Source organism: Nicotiana sylvestris, chromosome 10 (assembly GCF_000393655.2).
Source record: "Nicotiana sylvestris chromosome 10, ASM39365v2, whole genome shotgun sequence".
Taxonomy (NCBI): domain Eukaryota; kingdom Viridiplantae; phylum Streptophyta; class Magnoliopsida; order Solanales; family Solanaceae; genus Nicotiana; species Nicotiana sylvestris.
In genome coordinates, this window is record NC_091066.1 from 8,075,374 (window position 1) to 8,093,836 (window position 18,463).

Below are 18,463 nucleotides of genomic sequence, written 5' to 3' on the forward strand. Positions count from 1 at the left end.
AAAACTTTACCTAACTTAAATATTTTCCTTATTTGAATTATATATGTCACATAATTATAATTCTTACATGTTGCTTTCATGGATATATATTCTGTGAAAAAAAGTAAATAACGTGTGGTTTAAATAAAAGTAAAGTAAATAACTGATCCATCAATTTTATGCCTAATATTTTAAAAAGGCACGTAAGAAATAGTGCATTTAAGTCATAGTTTTGATTTAAAAAAAATGAAAACATTAATGATAATTCATATTAAGGTGGCATGAATTTAGACTTTAAAAAGCAATTGTGATATTCTATTTTCTTTTAACAATAAGGACGTAGAATTTGAAATATACCTACAAGTTTTGTCCATTTTTATTGTCTAAATATTAAGAAATAATCAAATGATAATCGTTTTTAAATGTGACATTATTTTAAATGGTAGAATAAGTTGATCAATATATATTTTGTACACAAAAATTGGAATAGAAAAAGAATATATATATATATATATATGTAATTGGTCACGAGTAAAAGTACTTTAGAAAGAAATTATAGGTAAAATAAGATAATAATTGAGCAAAAAAAATAATATAAAAATTGTTAATAATAATCGAGTTCGGATGCCTATATGATTATTAAGTTATCAATAGAATAAGGTTACAGCTTTAGCAGTACCGTAAAATGAGTAAAGATAAAAAAAATTAATTGTTGGTAAACTATCTTACATAAATTTTTGAATAAGTAACATGAAATATACATGCAATGTACGTACCCAAGTCCTCAAGTAAAATTGAATGATTTTTTTACCTTTCAATCAAACGCTACTCCTATATCTTTTTTTGTACAATAAAGCAAGCAAGAGAAACAACTGAAGGAAGAACTATTAGAGTAGATCAAACTCCTAAGGAAGAACTACTCTTAATTTTATATAATAACATAACATATTTTTGAATATTATTTATTTTATTTATAAAATTTTATTTTTCATTAACACGAGGGACACGCGCAACGCGCGTATACTAAAACTAGTACATATATTATATATTCGCCGGCTAATTTTAATTTAACTAATTAAATGGACTGTTATCTAGGTTAATTCTTCTTAAATAAAGTGATTTTTACCTATCTATACCATATATCAAACTTTATTACCAAAAATGTTCATAATTTGTTATTTACCCGTGTAGTCCACACTTTTACTACAAATTATATACCAATCCAAAAATAGGTAGATTTTGCCATAAAAATGCGCTAAAATGAAGGCACCAGATCTGCGTGTGATTCTGTCAACATCAAATTAGAATTGTTGCGTGATTCTCTCCTTCCTCAATGGAAAGAGATCTCTCTTCTCTCACTCAACTACAATTCTCAAAAAACGCAAGCTACTGAAGCTCCAGTAATCAAACGAAAAGGAGATTTCTGTTCTTCATCTTCATCTTCATCTGTTCTTCCATATATTTTCCACCATTGATAGCCATTAAAAAGCTTGAAAGCTTTGAATTCAAATTTGGGTTTTCAAAAATCATTATTTGTTTGGATTGGGTGTTGTTGTAAATAATTCGGAATATGTTTAGGAGTTTATATCTCAATTTTGAGGGGTTTTGGTGAAGATTAGACTTGGTTTTGACTGAATTTTAGATTGAAACTCGAAGAAGAAGAAGAAGAAGAAGAAGAAGAAGAAGAAGAAGAAGAAGAAGAAGAAGAAGAAGAAGAAGAAGAAGAAGAAGAAGAAGAAGAAGAAGAAGAAGACGTATTTCCAGAAATTGTAGATAAATTGTAGTTAAATTGTAGAATTGTAGATATATTGTAGATAAATTGTAGATTGGGAAGACTAAAACTTCTACAAATCTTCTACAATTATGTCGAAAATGCCAATTATGCTACAATTGAAATGAGAATTTGGATATTAAAATTCAATGTATCTATTTTGTAGATATCTTGTAGATAAATTGTAGATTATTTGTATTCTGATTGTAGATGCATTATTTTCTGTTTTCACAAATCCAAAACGACTAAATCTTCTACAAAATCTTCTGCAAAAAACAGTCTACAATTTATCTACAATATTTCTAATTTGACTACAATTTGACTACAAAATATCTACAAATTCTGGAAATATGTCTTCTTCTTCTTCTTCGAATTTCAATCGACTGTGTTATAGATAGGTAAAAATCCCTTAATCAAATGGATATACAATTAGTATAAGGTTAGTGTGGATAACAAATTAAAGAAGCAGCAATCGATATGTTTTGCAAGAATGACCACACCACACATGTCGTTTATTTTGGAAAGATTCTGAAGGCTACGTATGCCAAACTGCTTTAATAGATGGTGTGGGGGGGGGACCCCTCCAATCACCAATTGTTGAGCCGAGCAAATTAAGACGTTTTCTTAATACCAGAAGCTATTTTTTGTTTGTGCTCTTTCTTTGTGACTTTGCCCCCCCAACGATACAGCTACACCTCATTACGCATGTCTTGACTACTTTTATATATGGATCTTTTTATCCGTCATGATTTTGGGTGAAATCCCTAAAGCTTATGTTTTTTAAATTCATTTGATTGAAATGTCATCTTTTAAGCTTAGAGGGTCAAATAGGCGAGTTGTATTTAATCTAAACAATTTGAATTAATTAGCTGGTTGGATCATATTTTGCCCTATTTTTAGGTCAAGATGAGCTGATAAATTTTTGCTAATGGGTCATAACCCAAACCAAACTCATAATATATTTTCATTTGTTTGTTTGTTCTTTTAAAATTTGTTTAACTACTAATTCGAAATAACGAAAATATTTTTTTTTAAAAAATTATTAGGACTATATTTGACAAACTAAACTTGAAAGATTTATTTTTCAAATATGTTCTGATAGTCTTTTTTACGAGCTAACTTGAGTTATGCTTAAATTGATCTGCCAATAAATATATGTTCAACTCAGTTTTGTCAAAACTTTATCTGATCAAGCGAATTATATCTGTATGAGCTAAATTTGATACACTTCTTTGAGAATTTGGGGGACCTTATAGCTCTAACAACATTTATTATATGGGAACAAATGGATATACAATTAGTATAAATGTGTTGTGTGTGTGTTGTGAACAGTTGAGATGAAAGGAAAGAGAAAGTGGGAAGATAGTCCTATAATTATGCCTAATATAAATGAACCCTTAATTATATCCCTAATTTGAATTATGGTATAGAAATGGTAATTTGGTATGCTTAAATGTAATAAACACAAACCTTAAACATTGAGGGTAATAAGGTTTGATATATGGTATAGATAGGTAAAAATCCCTTAAATAAATGTTTCTTTACAAGGGGCGTGACTAATAGAAATGACACGAGGTAGCCACTTGTAGCACCCTATTTAAAATGTATCCAGAATTTTCAAACTATTTCAAGTTAGAAGTTTGAAATTTGAATTCAGCTCAAACTTCAACCTTGGTTATGTTTGATTTTGAGGAGACTGAACCTCAAAAAAGGTTTTAAAATTGGTTACGTTTTAAATGATGCCCTTAAAATCAATTACTTGTGCGATTTGTCCGGTGGATAAGCAATTACGGACCTCCGCTAAAACATGATAAGAATGTAATATGATGTATTTTAATATACAATCTGCTTCTATTTTATATGACTGGTCTTAAGGTACGCGCGTTGCACGTATACCTCATCCGTGAGAATTAAATTTTTAAAAATGGCAAAAATATAACTCATAGAGTATTAAAAATTATTTACTCATTAAGAATTTATTTTGAAATGATAAAAAACTTGATTTGATGTTTCACTTTAAATCTTTTAAATAAAGATTTACTGATAAATGATGTTCAATATCAAACAAATTGATAATTTTGTTAACTATCATATCCTAGTTTGAATTGAAACTTGATAAGTAATTACTTATTTTTTCGTAGTTTAATAACAAACTTTGACTATCAAAATATATACCTAAAAGTGCACGTATAGATTGTTCATACCCAATTATGTACTATGACTATTGGATACAAAATATATAATATCGTATTTATAAGTGAAAATATATGATTTTGAATTTCTAAATATTAGAACTCCTTATCTAGATCAAACAAGGGAAAAAATTTAGTTAAAATCAAAACCCTAAATATTAGAAAAATAATTAGATGACTATTTTTAAATATTAAATTTTTTATTTAATGACCATTCCTAGATATTAGAAAATTAAAATAAATGACTATTTTTTCTAATGTGTACTCTATTTTCAAAAGATAAAAAAGACAAATGACATTTCGTTAAGGACATTCTTACTTTTAACCAAAGTCGTGACTCGTTTAATTTTGGATTCTTCTAATAATTTCTACAAGCATATCTTAAATTGTTGTTGTACATAGTTTTTACCCAAAAGAAAAGCAGTTCAAGTATAATTAAGACAAATAATTCTAATTCAAATAAGGAAAAAATTAATAAGCAAAATTTTTGGTTGATCTAAAAGTTCTGAATATTAAAAATAAAAAATTATAATTCTTTCCAACTCAATTTTTAAAGGTTAAAAAAGTTAAACGGCATTTTAATAGGGCCTTTGTACTTTTAATATAATAGAAGATATAGATATAAATATAGCAGATAAACTAATAATATGCTCGTACCATACACTGGTACATTAGCAACAACAGTTAATCAAGTATGTTTACTGCAATTTCAAACCCCAATACTTTGGAAAAACATGTTTATATCATGGTAAGAATTACCGTAACAATAACAATTGTTGTTGTGTGGCTATCGAGAAGGTTATAAATTTAAATCGCAAAAATAACCCTTTTCAAAATTACAAAATAAATGTACATTAATAAAATGAACCTATGTTCACACTTGTTAGAAATTCTAACAATCACGAACAAACACATGTTCCTCGAGTAAATATGTATCAAAATTCTTTACATTGTCAATGAATATTAATTAAATTGAAAGATAAAAGGAAAAAAAAGAACACACATATATAAATATAATCTTGACGTAAAATTGTAGGAATACAAAAGCAGAACGTTATATAAGTTTTGTTGACAATGACGAATCTCGTCAAATAAGGACTTCAAATAACTACTATTTGTAACCTATAATAGATACTATTTGTCGAAAAAATACTTCAAAAATAATTACCTAACTAACCAAATTTCAAGAATATCTAAAAAGTTATCAATCAAGCTTCTTAAAAAATATTCACCGAATTAAATGTCATAACTGTAGTCATAATCTAGTCATTCAATCGGATAACCATATTTGCATTCTCAGTATCTAAAGATGAAAGATCCTTGTCCTTCAAGTCATAATCATTCAACTCTCTTGACAATAGCCAAAGCTGGAAAGTATGATTTCCTATGCTCAAATCTGTTCGAGGAATCAACTCAAAGAATCGGCAATTGTTAATCTTTCTTGCAATACACCCATAATTAATAAAAATATATTTAAATAATGCAATAGAATCAAAAGATAATTTTCATTGAATACACTCTTGTGATGACCCAAAAGGTCATCACTTGATTTACAAGTTAATTCTGTGTTCCGAGACCTTAAAAGCCTCCTTTTATCTCACCTCGATTTGCGTGTACAATCCCGGCGTATATCCGGAACGCTTTTATGTGAAAATTTGATAAAAATGCTAATTTGGCCTTCAAAATTGAATTAAGTTGACTTCGGTCAACATTTTGGGTAAAAGGACCTGGACCCATGATTTGACGGTCCCAGAGGGTCCGTAGAAAAATATGGGACTTAGGCATATGCCCGAAATTGAATTCTGAGGTCTCAAGCTCGAGAAATGAATTTTTGAAGAAAATTGTTTAACTGAAATTTTAAGAGTTTTTGAAAATTTAAATGTGTTTGAATTTGAAGGTTTCGGACCCGTATTTTAATTCCGGAGTCCGGTACAGGTCTAATATGGTATTTAAGTTATGCCTATAAAATTTGGTAAGAAACGGACTTCATATGACGTGAATCGGACCCTCGGTTGTGAAATTTGAAACTTAGGAGTTCTTGAGATTTTTCTTTGATTTTGATGCTAAACTTGAAGTTCTAGGTGTTATTTTTGCGATTTGGTCACACGAATAAGTCTGTATGATATTTTTAGGTTAGTGTGCATGTTTGTTTTGGAGCCCCGAGGGCTCGGGTGAATTTCGGATGGGGTTCGAAATGTTTTGGACTTAGAATTTCTGTTGTCATAGCTATTGCAGATGCACAATGATTTTGTTCTTCGCGTTCGTGTGGATCCACTCGCGAACGCATAAGGCAAATTCCCTCAGGTGTCATTTTGTTCCTCGCGAACGCGAAGCTCAGGACGCGAACGCGAAGCTTTAGGGGGGTTTACCCTTCGCGAACGTGTTTTGGCCCACGCGTACGCATAGGGTTAGTGGGCCTGGGGAAGGAGCTCGATTTGTTCTACGCGAACGCGACCCTTTGACCGCCAACGCGAAGGCCTGAGGAGCTAAAGCTCTGCGAACGCGAAGGCCATTTGGGCCTGACCCATCGCGAACGCGATGAAGGCTTGCCCATTCTTTTTGAAACAGATTTCAAAACTGCCAGATCCCATTTTCTCCATATTTTCGAACTCCCAAGACCTAGAGGCAATTTTCTTCACACAAATTCATCTCCAAAGTGTTGGTAATCAATTCTAAACTCTACTCTTTCAATTACTCAACGTTTTTCATCACTTTTTAATCAAAAATCAAAAACTTTCATGGTAGAAATTGGGAATTTGGGTAGAGTTAGGGCTTTTGAATAATTGGAATTTAGACCTCGTTTTGGGATTGAATTTCGAAATTAATTGCATATTTGGGCTCGTGGGTAAATGGGTGATCGGGTTTTGGTCCGAACCTCGAGTTTTGACCAAGCGGGCCCAGGGTCGAGTTTTGATTTTTTTGGGAAAAATGATAGAAAACCTATAAATTAAGCATTGGGTATGAATTCTTTAGCGTTTATTGATGTTGTTAAATTAATTTGGGCTAGATACAAGTAAGTTGTAAGCGAATTCTAAAGGAAAAGCGGTGTTTGAGGCTTGATTTGGCCGTGGAAGTTCGAGGTAAGTGTTTGGCATAACCTTAGCTTGAGGAAATAGGTGTTGAGTCTTATTTGCTATGTGTTAGTGTCGAGTACGATGTATATGTGAGGTGTCGAGTATCTATACGTTGGTGTCAAGCATGCCCGTGAGTCTTACAATTGGATTTGTTGTGATCTTATTATGTATTGATCATGCTTAGTTGGATGGTTAGTAACCGTGGCACAAGATTCATGATGAATTCTTAGAAATTGGTAGTTGCCAAGTATTGGCTCAGGTTGAGGTTTCTCTTGTGAATTAATTGTTGAAACTGGGTTGGTTATAGTTGATTCCTTTGCCGGGATGTCAATTCTTGTGATATTATTTCCCTTGTCGGGATATTATTGTTATATTGTTCTTCCATTGCCGGAATTCTTTGTGATTTGGTGTTGATTTGTATATTGGGATCGTGGTGCACGCAACAATATTATATGGGATTGGGTTGCACGCCGCAACAAGGGGTAATAAGAGAGGACGTGTGGGGTCGGGTTGCACGTCGGAACAGTATCATATGATTTAGATCGGGTTGCACGCCACAACAGTATTATATTGGATCGGGTTGCACGCCGCAATGGTATTGTATGATTGCGATCGGGTTGCACGCCGTAACAATAAAGAATAAAAGTGAATATTGATTCGTTACTGTTTTCCTTATTCTTGTTGATATGAGATTACGGTGTTCTTTATGCTCCTCTATTGAAATTCTGTTAGTACTTGATATTCTCCGCAGCATGTTTCCCCTTCCCATCTTTAACTGCTAGCTTCCGTTATTATTATTTGTCGTATATGCTTTAACTATACAAGTTTGTTTGGTAGTCTTGTCCTAGATTTATCACTACTTCGCCGAGGTTAGGCTCGACACTTACCAGTATATGGGGTCGGTTGCGCTGATACTACACTCTGCACTGTGTGCAGATCCCGATACTGGAGCTTTTGGACCATAGCGAGGTTGCTGCCTTCAGTCCAGCGGAGACCCGAAGTAGTTCTGCAGACGTCCGCAGGCCTTGGCATCCCCTTCTATCTTTTCTATTCTGTTTTATTTACTTCAGAGACAAACTTGTATCTTTCTATTCAGACCACTGTTTGTAGCATTCGTAGATGGTCCGTGATATTGTGACACCAGTTCTGGGTAGAGTTGTATTTTAGATTTTCGCACTAGCATTGGTTAAATTATCAGATTTCGTCTTCCGTATTTATTTTATTATTATTATTATTATTATTATTATTATTATTATTATTATTATTATTATTATTATTATTATTATTATTATTATTATTATTATTATTATTATGATTCCGCTGTTGATCGCATTTTAATTTGAAATTGTAAAAAGGTTAAGGAAAGAGGGTAATAAGATCTATAGCACTTGACTTGCCTAGCTTTCACGAGTAGGCGCCATCATGACTCCCGAGGGTGGGAAATCCAGGTCGTGACAAGTTGGTATCAGAGCTCTAGGTTGCTTAGGTCTCACAATTCATGGGCAAGCTTGGTAGAGTCTGAGGGATCGATACAGAGACGTCTGTACTTACCCCTAGAGGCTATCACTTCTATTCATCTCTGTCGTGCGGTTTGGTTTCTTAATGCTAATTGAATTTCTACTCTGTTTTTTCACAGATGGAGAGAACACATGCTTCTTCATCCGCTGACCAGCAGCCCGAGCCTCTAGCAATAGTTCCCACGAGGGCCAAAAGACGAGGTCGTGCTAGGGGCCGAGGTAGGGGCAGAATTGAGCCCAGAGCAGCAGCACCAACGGCGGAGCCTCAGGTAGAGTTTGATGATGAGGTTCCGGCCCAGACACTTCTGGTGGGCCTAGCTTAGGTCCCAGAGGGGTTCATTGCTACCCAGTACTCCAGGATACTCTGGTCCCTCTAGTGAGCCTTATAGAGAGTGTCATCCGGGCAGGCTTACTTTCTGTAGCACCCGTCGTCTCTCAGGCCGGGGGAGAAGCACAGACTTCCGCTTCCCGCACTCCAGAGCAAATGGCTCCCCAGTTTCAGACTCCAGCAACTCAGACGGGTGATGGAGCAACTGTGTCTGTCGATGCTTTGTGGAGATTGGACAGGTTCACCAAGTTGTACACTACTACTTATGGTGGTACATCTTTAGAGGATCCCCATGATTATTTAGACAGCTATCATGAGGTTCTTCGAAACATGGGGATAGTAGAGACCAATGGGGTCGACTTTGCTTCTTTACGTCTGTCAGGTTCTGCCAAGACTTGGTGGAGGGATTATTGTTTGGCTAGGCCAGCTGGGTCGCTTGCCTTGACTTGGGATCAGTTCTCTCAGCTATTTGTGGAGAAGTTTCTTCCTATCACTTAGAGGGAGGACTATCGGAGGCAGTTTGAGCGTCTCCAATAGGGTTCTATGACCGTCACTCAGTACGAGATCAGATTCATTGCTTTGGCCCGTCATACTCTTATTATAATTCTCACCGAGAGAGAGAGAGAGGGTGAGGAGGTTCATTAAGGGACTCGCTCAACCGATTCGATTGCAGATAACTAAGGAGACTGGGAGCGAGATTTCTTTTCAGGATGCGGCCAATGTGGCCAGGAGAGTTGAGATGGTTCTATCACAGGGGAGTGGTCAGGGGTCTAACAAGAGGCCTCGTCATTCAGGCAGGTTTAACGGTGCCTTATCTGGAGGCAGGGATTCTTTTGGTAGAGGTCATCCTCCCAGGCCATTTCATTAAGCACTTCAGACTTCTCATGGTGCTCCAGGTGGCTATGATTCTCATGTGCAGTATTCTGATCAGTAGTCCTACCGTGCTCTATCAGCTCCCATGAGAGCACCTCCTCTTCAAAGCTATTCTCATGGTCAACCGGCCCGCTAGGGTCAGTCTCAGTTTCCTCAGCCACAACACTCAGGTGGATGCTTTGAGTGCGGTGAGTATGGTCATATCCGGAGGGCTTGTCTCAGTTTCCTCAGTCGCAGCACTCAGGTGGATGCTTTAAGTGCGGTGAGTATGGTCATATCTGTAGGGCTTGTCTGAGATTAGTGGGTGTTCAATTGCAGCAGCAAGGTTCCCATGCCATAGTTCAGTCGCCGGGTGTTCCACTGTCCGTTCAGCCAGCTAGGGGTGGGAGTAGAGGTGCTAGAGGTGGAGATAGAGGTATTAGAGGTGGAGGTCAGGCCGCTAGAGATGGAGTCCAGCCAGCAGAAGGCCGTCCCAGGGATGTAGCTCAAAGTGGTGGGCACAACCCCGATGTTATGTTCTTCCAGCCAGGCCCGAGGCTGAGTCCTCCGTTGCAGTTATCACATGTATTGTTTTGGTCTGTAGTAGAGATGTTTCAGTTCTATTTGACCCAGGGTCTACATACTCCTATGTTTCATCTTATTTTGCCCCGTATTTGACCATGCCTAGTGATTCTTTGAGTGCCTCTGTATATGTGTCTACTCCGGTGGGTGATTGTATTGTAGTTGATCATGTCCATCATTCATGTATAGTTGTGATTGGGGGGTTTTGAGACCCGAGTAGATTTGTTACTTTTGGATATGGTAGATTTCGATGTCATATTGGGGATGGACTTGTTATCATCTTACCACGCTATCTTGGACTGTCATGCTAAGACGATGACCTTATACTTACTGGTTTTACCTCATTTAAAGTGTAGGGGGACTCTTGGTTATTCCACCCATAGGGTTATCTCATATATGAAGGCTCGACGTATGGTTGAGAAGGGATGTTTGGCCTATTTGGTGTATGTTCGTGATTTTAGTGCCGAGGTTCCTTCTATGGATTCTGTGCCTGTTGTTCGTAAGTTTCCAAAGGTATTTCCTACAGACCTGCTAGTTATGCTGCCCGACAGGGATATTGACTTTCGCATTGATTTGGATCCGGGCACTCAACCCATTTTTATTTCGCCATATAGTATGGTCCTGCCAGAGTTGAAAGAATTGAAAGAACAATTGCAAAACTTGCTTGATAAGTGCTTCATTAGACCTAGTTTATCGCCTTGGGGTGCGCTAGTGTTGTTTGTTAAGAAGAAGGACAGATCGATGATGATGTGTATAGATTATCGGCAGTTGAACAAAGTCACCACCAAGAACAAGTATCCATTGCCGATGATTGATGATTTGTTTGATCAACTTCAGGGCGCAAAGGTATTCTCAAAGATTGACTTGAGAACTGGCTACCATCAGTTGAGGATTAGGGCGTCCGATGTCCCTAAGATAACTTTTCGCACTCGGTACGGGCATTATGACTTCTTAGTGATGTCATTCGGGTTGACAAATGCCCCAGCAACTTTCATGGAGTTGATGAACCGAGTGTTCAAGACTTATTTGGATTCCTTCGTGATTATCTTCATTGATGATATTTTGATCTATTCCCGCAGCCGGGAGGAGCATGAGCAGCATCTTCGAGTCGTTCTTCAGGCTCTGAGGGATAGTCAGTTGTATGCTAAGTTTTCAAAGTATGAGTTTTGGTTGAGTTCAGTTGCATTCAGTAGAGGGTATTCAGGTGGATCCTAAGAAGATTGCGGTAGTCAAGGACTTGCCTAGACCCACATCAACTACAGAGATCCGTAGTTTCTTGGGTTTGGCAGGTTATTACCGTCAGTTTGTGGATGGGTTTTCATTGATTACAACCTCGATGACCAGGTTGACCTAGAAGGGTGCCCAGTTCAGGTGGTCGTACGAGTGTGAGACGAGCTTTCAGAAGCTCAAGATAGCTTTGACTACGGTGCCAATGTTGGTTTTTCCCACAGGTTCAGGGCCATATACAGTATATTGTGATGCATCTCGTATTGGACTTGGTATGGTGTTGATGCAGAATGGCAAGGTTATTGCATATGCTTCGCGGCGGTTGAAGATTCATGAGGAGAATTATCTAGTTCATGATTTGGAGCTAGTAGCCATTGTTCACGCGCTGAAGATTTGGAAGCATTATTTATATGGTGTGTTGTGTGAGGTGTTCATAGATCACAAGAGTTTGCAATACTTGTTCAAGCAGAAAGAGCTAAATCTGAGGTAGAGAAGGTGGTTGGAGCTATTGAAAGACTATGATATCACCATCTTGTATCATTCAAGAAAGGCCAATGTAGTGGCCGATGCATTGAGTAGAAAGTCAGCCAGTATGGGCAGCCTTGCGTATATTCCAGTCGTTGAGAGATCGCTTGCTTTGGATGTTCAAGCTTTGGCAAATCAGTTCGTGAGGTTGGATGTTTCTGAGCCTAGCCGTATGCTAGCTTGCACCGTCGCTCGTTCTTCATTATTTAAGCGTATCCGAGATCGGCAGTATGATGATCCTCATTTGCTTGTCCTTAAAGACACAGTACGACACAGAGGTGCCAAGCAGGTTACAGTTGGAGATGATGGAGTTTTGAGGATGCAAGGTCATATTTGTGTGCCTAATATGGATGGACTTCGTGAGTTGATTCTAGAGGAGGCCCATAGTTCCCGGTACTCTATTCATCCGAGCGCCACTAAGATGTATCACGACTTGTGACAACATTATTGGTGGAGGAGAATGAAGAATGACATTGTTGCCTATGTAGCTCGGTGTTTGAATTGTCAGTAGGTAAAGTACGAGCATTAGAAACTTGGGGGTTTGTTTCAGAAGATTGAGATTCCTGAGTGGAAGTGGGAGCGGATCACTATGGATTTCATTGTTGGACTCCCACAGACTCAGAGGAAGTTCTATGCGGTATGGGTTATTGTTGATAGGTTGACCAAGTCAGTGAATTTCATTCCTGTGGAGGTTTCCTATTCCTCGTAGCGGTTGGCTGAGATCTATATCCAGGAGATTGTTCGTCTTCATGGTGTGCCCGTGTCTATCATTTCTGACCGAGGTACGTAGTTTATCTCACATTTCTGGAGGTCAGTACAGCGTGAGTTGGGCACACAGGTCGAGTTGAGCAATGCATTTCATCCCCAGATGGACGGGCAGTCCGAGCGTACTATTCAGATTTTGGAGGATATGTTCCGATCTTGTGTTATTGACTTTGGAGGCTCGTGGGATCAGTTCTTGCCATTGGCAGAGTTTGCCTACAACAACAACTATCAGTCGAGCATCCAGATGGCTTCCTATGAGGTATTATATGGTAGACTGTGTCGGTCACCGGTTAGATGGTTTGAGCCGGGAGAGGCTCGGTTGTTGGGTACGAATCTAGTATAGGATGTCTTGGACAAGGTTAATATCATTCAAGATAGGCTTCGTACAGCTCAGTATAGGCAAAATAGTTATGCCGACCGTAAGGTTCGTGATGTGACATTCATAGTCGGCGAGCGGGTGTTACTTCGAGTATTGCCTATGAAGGGCGTGATGAGATTTGGAAAGAAGGGCAAGCTAAACCCTAGATTCATTGGTCCTTTTGAGATTCTTGATCGAGTGGGAGAGGTGGCTTACAGACTTGCGTTGCCGCCGAGTTTATCAGTCTTGCATCTAGTGTTTCATGTGTTCATGCTTCGGAAGTACCACGACGATCCATCCCATGTATTAGACTTCAGCACTGTCCAGTTGGACAAGGACTTGACCTATAAGGAGGAGCCGGTAGCTATTCTAGACCGGCAGGTTCGTCAGTTGAGATCGAAGAGTTTTCCTTCGGTTCGTGTTCAGTGGAGGGGTCAGCCTGTTGAGGCAGTGACCTGGGAGTATGAGTCTGATATACGGAGCCGATATCCTCATCTTTTCTTCGACTCAGGTACTTCCTTTCTATGTTCGTTCGAGGACGAACGATTGTTTTAGAGGTGGAGAATGTCCTTATTTACAAGTTAATTCTGTGTTTTGAGGCCCTAAAAGCCTCCTTTTATCTTACCTCGATTTGCGTGCATGATCAGAGCGTATATCTAGAACGCTTTTATGTGAAAATTTGATAAAAATGATAATTTAGCCTTTAAAATAAGGTGACTTCGATCAACATTCTAGGTAAATGGACCTGGACCCGTGATTTGACGGTCCCGGAGGGTCCATAAAAAAATATGGGACTTAGGCGTATGCCCGGAATATAATTTCGAGGTCCCAGGCCCGAGAAATGAATTTTTGAAGAAAATTATTTAACTGAAATTTTAAGAGTTTTTGGAAATTTAATTGTGTTTGAATTTGAAGGTATCGGGACCGTATTTTGGTTCCGAAATTCGGTACAGGTTTTATATGGTATTTAAGTTGTGCATGTAAAATTTGGTATGAAACGGACTTCATATGACGTGAATCGGACCCTCGGTTGAAATTTGTAACTTAAGAGTTCTTGAGATTTTTCTTTGATTTTGATGCTAAACTTGAAGTTGTAGGTGTTATTTTGGAGATTTTATTGCACGAATAAGTCCGTATGATATTTTTAGGTTAGTGTATATGTTTGGTTTGGAGCCCCGAGGGCTCGGGTGAGTTTCGGATAGGGTTCAGGATGTTTTGGACTTAGAATTTCTGCTGTCATAGTTGTTGCAGGTGCACAGTGATTTTGTTCTTCGCGGTCGCGTGGATCCACTCGCGAATGCGTAAGAAAAATTCCCCCAGGTGTCATTTTGTTCTTCGCGAATGCGGAGCTCAGGACGCGAACGCGAAGCTTTGGGGGGTTTACCCTTCGCGAATGCGTTTTGGCCCACATTAACATATAGGGTTAGTGGGCCTGGGGGAGGGAGCTCGATTTGTTCTATGCGAACACGGCCCTTTGACTGCGAAGCGAAGGCCTGAGGAGCTAAAGCTCTACGAGCGCGAAGGTCTTTTGGGCCTGACCCATCGCGAACGCGGCAGGCCCATCGCGAACGCGATGAAGGCCTGCCCAGTCTTTTTAAAACAGATTTCAAAACGGGCAGAACCCATTTTCTCCATATTTTCGAACTCCCAAGACCTAGAGGCGATTTTCTTCACACAAATTCATACCCAAAGTGTTGGTAATCAATTCTAAACTCTACTCTTTCAATTACCCAACGTTTTTCATCACTTTTTAATCAAAAATTAAGAACTTTTATGGTAGAAATTGGGAATTTGTGTAGAGTTAGGGCTTTTTGAATAATTGGAATTTAGACCTCGTTTTGGGGTTGGATTTTGAAACTAATTGCATATTTGGGCTCGTGGGTGAATGGGTGATTGGGTTTTGGTCCGAACCTTGAGTTTTGACCAAGCGGGTCCGGGGGTCGATTTTTGACTTTTTGGAAAAAAATGATAGAAAACCTATAAATTAAGCATTAGGTATGAATTCTTTAGCATTTATTGATGTTGTTAAATTAATTTGGTCTAGATACAAGTAACTTGGAGGCTAATTCTAAAGGAAAAGCGGTGTTTGAGGCTTGAGTTGGCCGTGGAAGTTCGAGGTAAGTATTTGACCTAACCTTAGCTTGAGGGAATAGGTGTTGAGTCTTATTTGCTATGTGTTAGTGTCTAGTATGACGTATAGGTGAGGTGACGAGTATCTATACGTTGGTGTCAAGCATGCCCGTGAGTCTTATAATTGGATTTGTTGTGATCTTATTAAGTATTGATCATGCTTAGTTGGATGGTTAGTAACCGTGGCACAAGATTCATGATGAATTCTTAGAAATTGGCAGTTTGCAAGTATTGGCTCAGGTTGAGGTTTCTCTTGTGAATTAATTGTTGAAACTGGATTGGTTATAGTTGATTCCTTTGACGGGAAGTTAGTGTTTATGATATTGATTCCCTTGCCGGTATGTTAATTCTTGTGATATTGTTTCCCTTGCCGGGATATTATTGTTATATTGTTGTTCCCTTACCGTGATTCTTTGTGATTTTATGTTGATTTGTATATTGGGATCGGATTGCACGCTGCAATAATATTATATGGGATTGGGTTGCACGCCGCAACAAGGAGTAATAAGGGAGGACATGTGAGGTCAGGTTGCACGCCGCAACAGTATCATATGATTTGGACCGGGTTGCATGCCGCAACAGTATTATATTAGATCGGTTTGCATGCCGCAACGGTATTATATGATTGTGATCGGGTTGCACGCCACAACAATAAAGAATAAAAGTGAATATTGATTCGTTACTGTTTTCCTTATTCTTGTTGATATGAGATTACGATGTTCTTTATGCTCCTCTATTGAAATTCCATTAGTACTTGATATTCCTCGTAGCATGTTCCCCATTCCCATCTTTAACTGCTAGCTTCCATTATTATTATTTGCCGTATATGCTTTAAATGCATAGGTTTATTTGGTAGTCTTGTCCTAGCCTTGTCACTACTTTGCCGAGGTTAGGCTCGACATTTACTAACACATGAGATCGGTTGTGCCGATACTACACTCTGCACTGTATGTAGATTCCGGTACTGGAGCTTTTGGACCATAGCGAGGTTGCTGCCTTCAGTCCAGCGGAGACCCGAGGTAGTCCTGCAGACGTCCGCAGGCCTTGGCGTCCCCTTCTATCTTTTCTATTATGTTTTATTTACTTCAAAGACAGACTTGTATCTTTCTATTCAGACCACTGTTTGTAGCAATCGTAGATGGTCCGTGATATTGTGACACCAGTTTTGGGTAGAGTTGTATTTTGGATTTTCGCACTAGCATTGGTTAAATTATCAGATTTCGTCTTCCACATTTCTTTTATTATTATTATTATGATTCCATTATTGATCGCATGTTAATTTGAAATTGTAAAAAGGTTAAGGAAAGAGGGTAATAAGATCTATAGCGCTCGGCTTGCCTAGCTTTCACGAGTAGGCGTCATCATAACTCCCGAAGGTGGAAAATTCGAGTCGTGACAACTCTAAAGAAGTTAAAAATATTATTAAATTTATCTTGCGGTAAAACTCAAGCTTTTGAAACTTTGTAGTAATGGCTAATGGCAAGACACGACACACTATAAGTAACATTGGTATAAAAAAATTCTAAATCTAGAATCCTATAAAAAAAAAATGTAATATACCGCAATTCTTGGGGAGAAATCCTAAACATGTAAAGAATCATAAACAAAGAAAATGGTAATATACGTTAGTTTTTGTTTTTTCCCAAAAAATATTACTTATTTGATACAATTACAATTATATCTAATGTAAATTTTATTTTTAAAGGGTAAAAAATGCGAATGACATTTCAATAGTGCCTATAAATATAGATATGTTAAAGTATTGATAGGCAATTTCTTTGCTACTTATTTTAATGACTCGTTAAATGTACTATTATTACCTATTGATGTAACGAAATTAATTCTTGTAAAGATACTATTTTGAGATTAGCATGACTGCTTTTTTCTTATTCTTATTATATTTCTTTTTCAACTTATCAATTGTCATATTTAAATAAAAGACACGAATACCTAACAGTCTCTTAAAATATCATGGAACCTGTAACGATAGAAATTACATTAAGGCTGAAGGGATTTACATACCACAAAAGAGGGGTTTGTTTCTCTACTTTCTTGAAATTCTAAAGGCAAAAAGAAAGGAAAATTGAGAAAAGGGAGGTTCCAGATCTATAATTCTATGAAACAAAAAAATAAGCAACTTTAACCATGGTTTTTTTGAATTGATTCCTCTCCTATTTATATCATTTAGTGTAGGGTTGTCCCTTGTCATCTTATCTAACGGTTTGGCAGAGATTGATTCTCTTGGGACCTGGGACCGCATAGTGGTCGTGGTATTTAGATGGGCCTTTCTCTCTGTTGTTGCACCTAGGACCTCGTAGTGTGTCCTACTGAGTTGTTACAATGCCGCCCCCGTGGAGACGAACCTTGTTCTCAAGGTTCTGATTGGTAAACTTGTGAAGGAGATTTCTAGGGTCTTCCTATGTGGCATCTCAAACTAGAAGACCTGATCATTTAATCAGACATTGATGGATTTGTTGGCCACTTCAGTAAATGGTTCTGCAGCATAACACATCTTCTGGTAGAAGAACCAGGGAAGAGGATTGGTCCAAAAGATCAATAGGGGTGATCTGGTTAGAGGGATTGCCAAAGCATTTGGGTAGGACTGAAACGTGAAACATAGGGTGAATGTTGGATAAAGTGCTAATTTATAGGCTACAAGACCTATCTTCTGCATAAATTGGAAGGGCACAAAGAAGCGTCTACCCAGTTTAGTATGCCACTGGAGGCGAATTGAAAGTTTACGGTATGGACGAAGATGGACGTACACCTAATCCCCTATATCTAAAATCACTTCTTGGCAGCCCTTATCAGCATTGCGTTTCATACGATCTTGGGCCCGGAGTAAATTAGCCTTCAATGTAGTCAATACTTCATCTCGTTGTAGTAGAGAGGCAGCCACAACAGGATTGGTCGAACAATCTCGGACATACCTCGAAATAGTTGATGGAGGTTGACCATACACTACCTTAAATGAAATAAGTTTAGAACTATGTTGGTATGGGGTGTTATACCAAAACTGAGCCCATGACAACAACGAAAACCAAGTAAATGGAGTGTCTGAGGCAAAGCAGTGAAGATACATTTCTAGGCACTTATTGAGAGCCTCCGTTTGACCATCTGACTGAGGATGGTATGCCGAACTCATAGCTAATTGAGTCCCTTG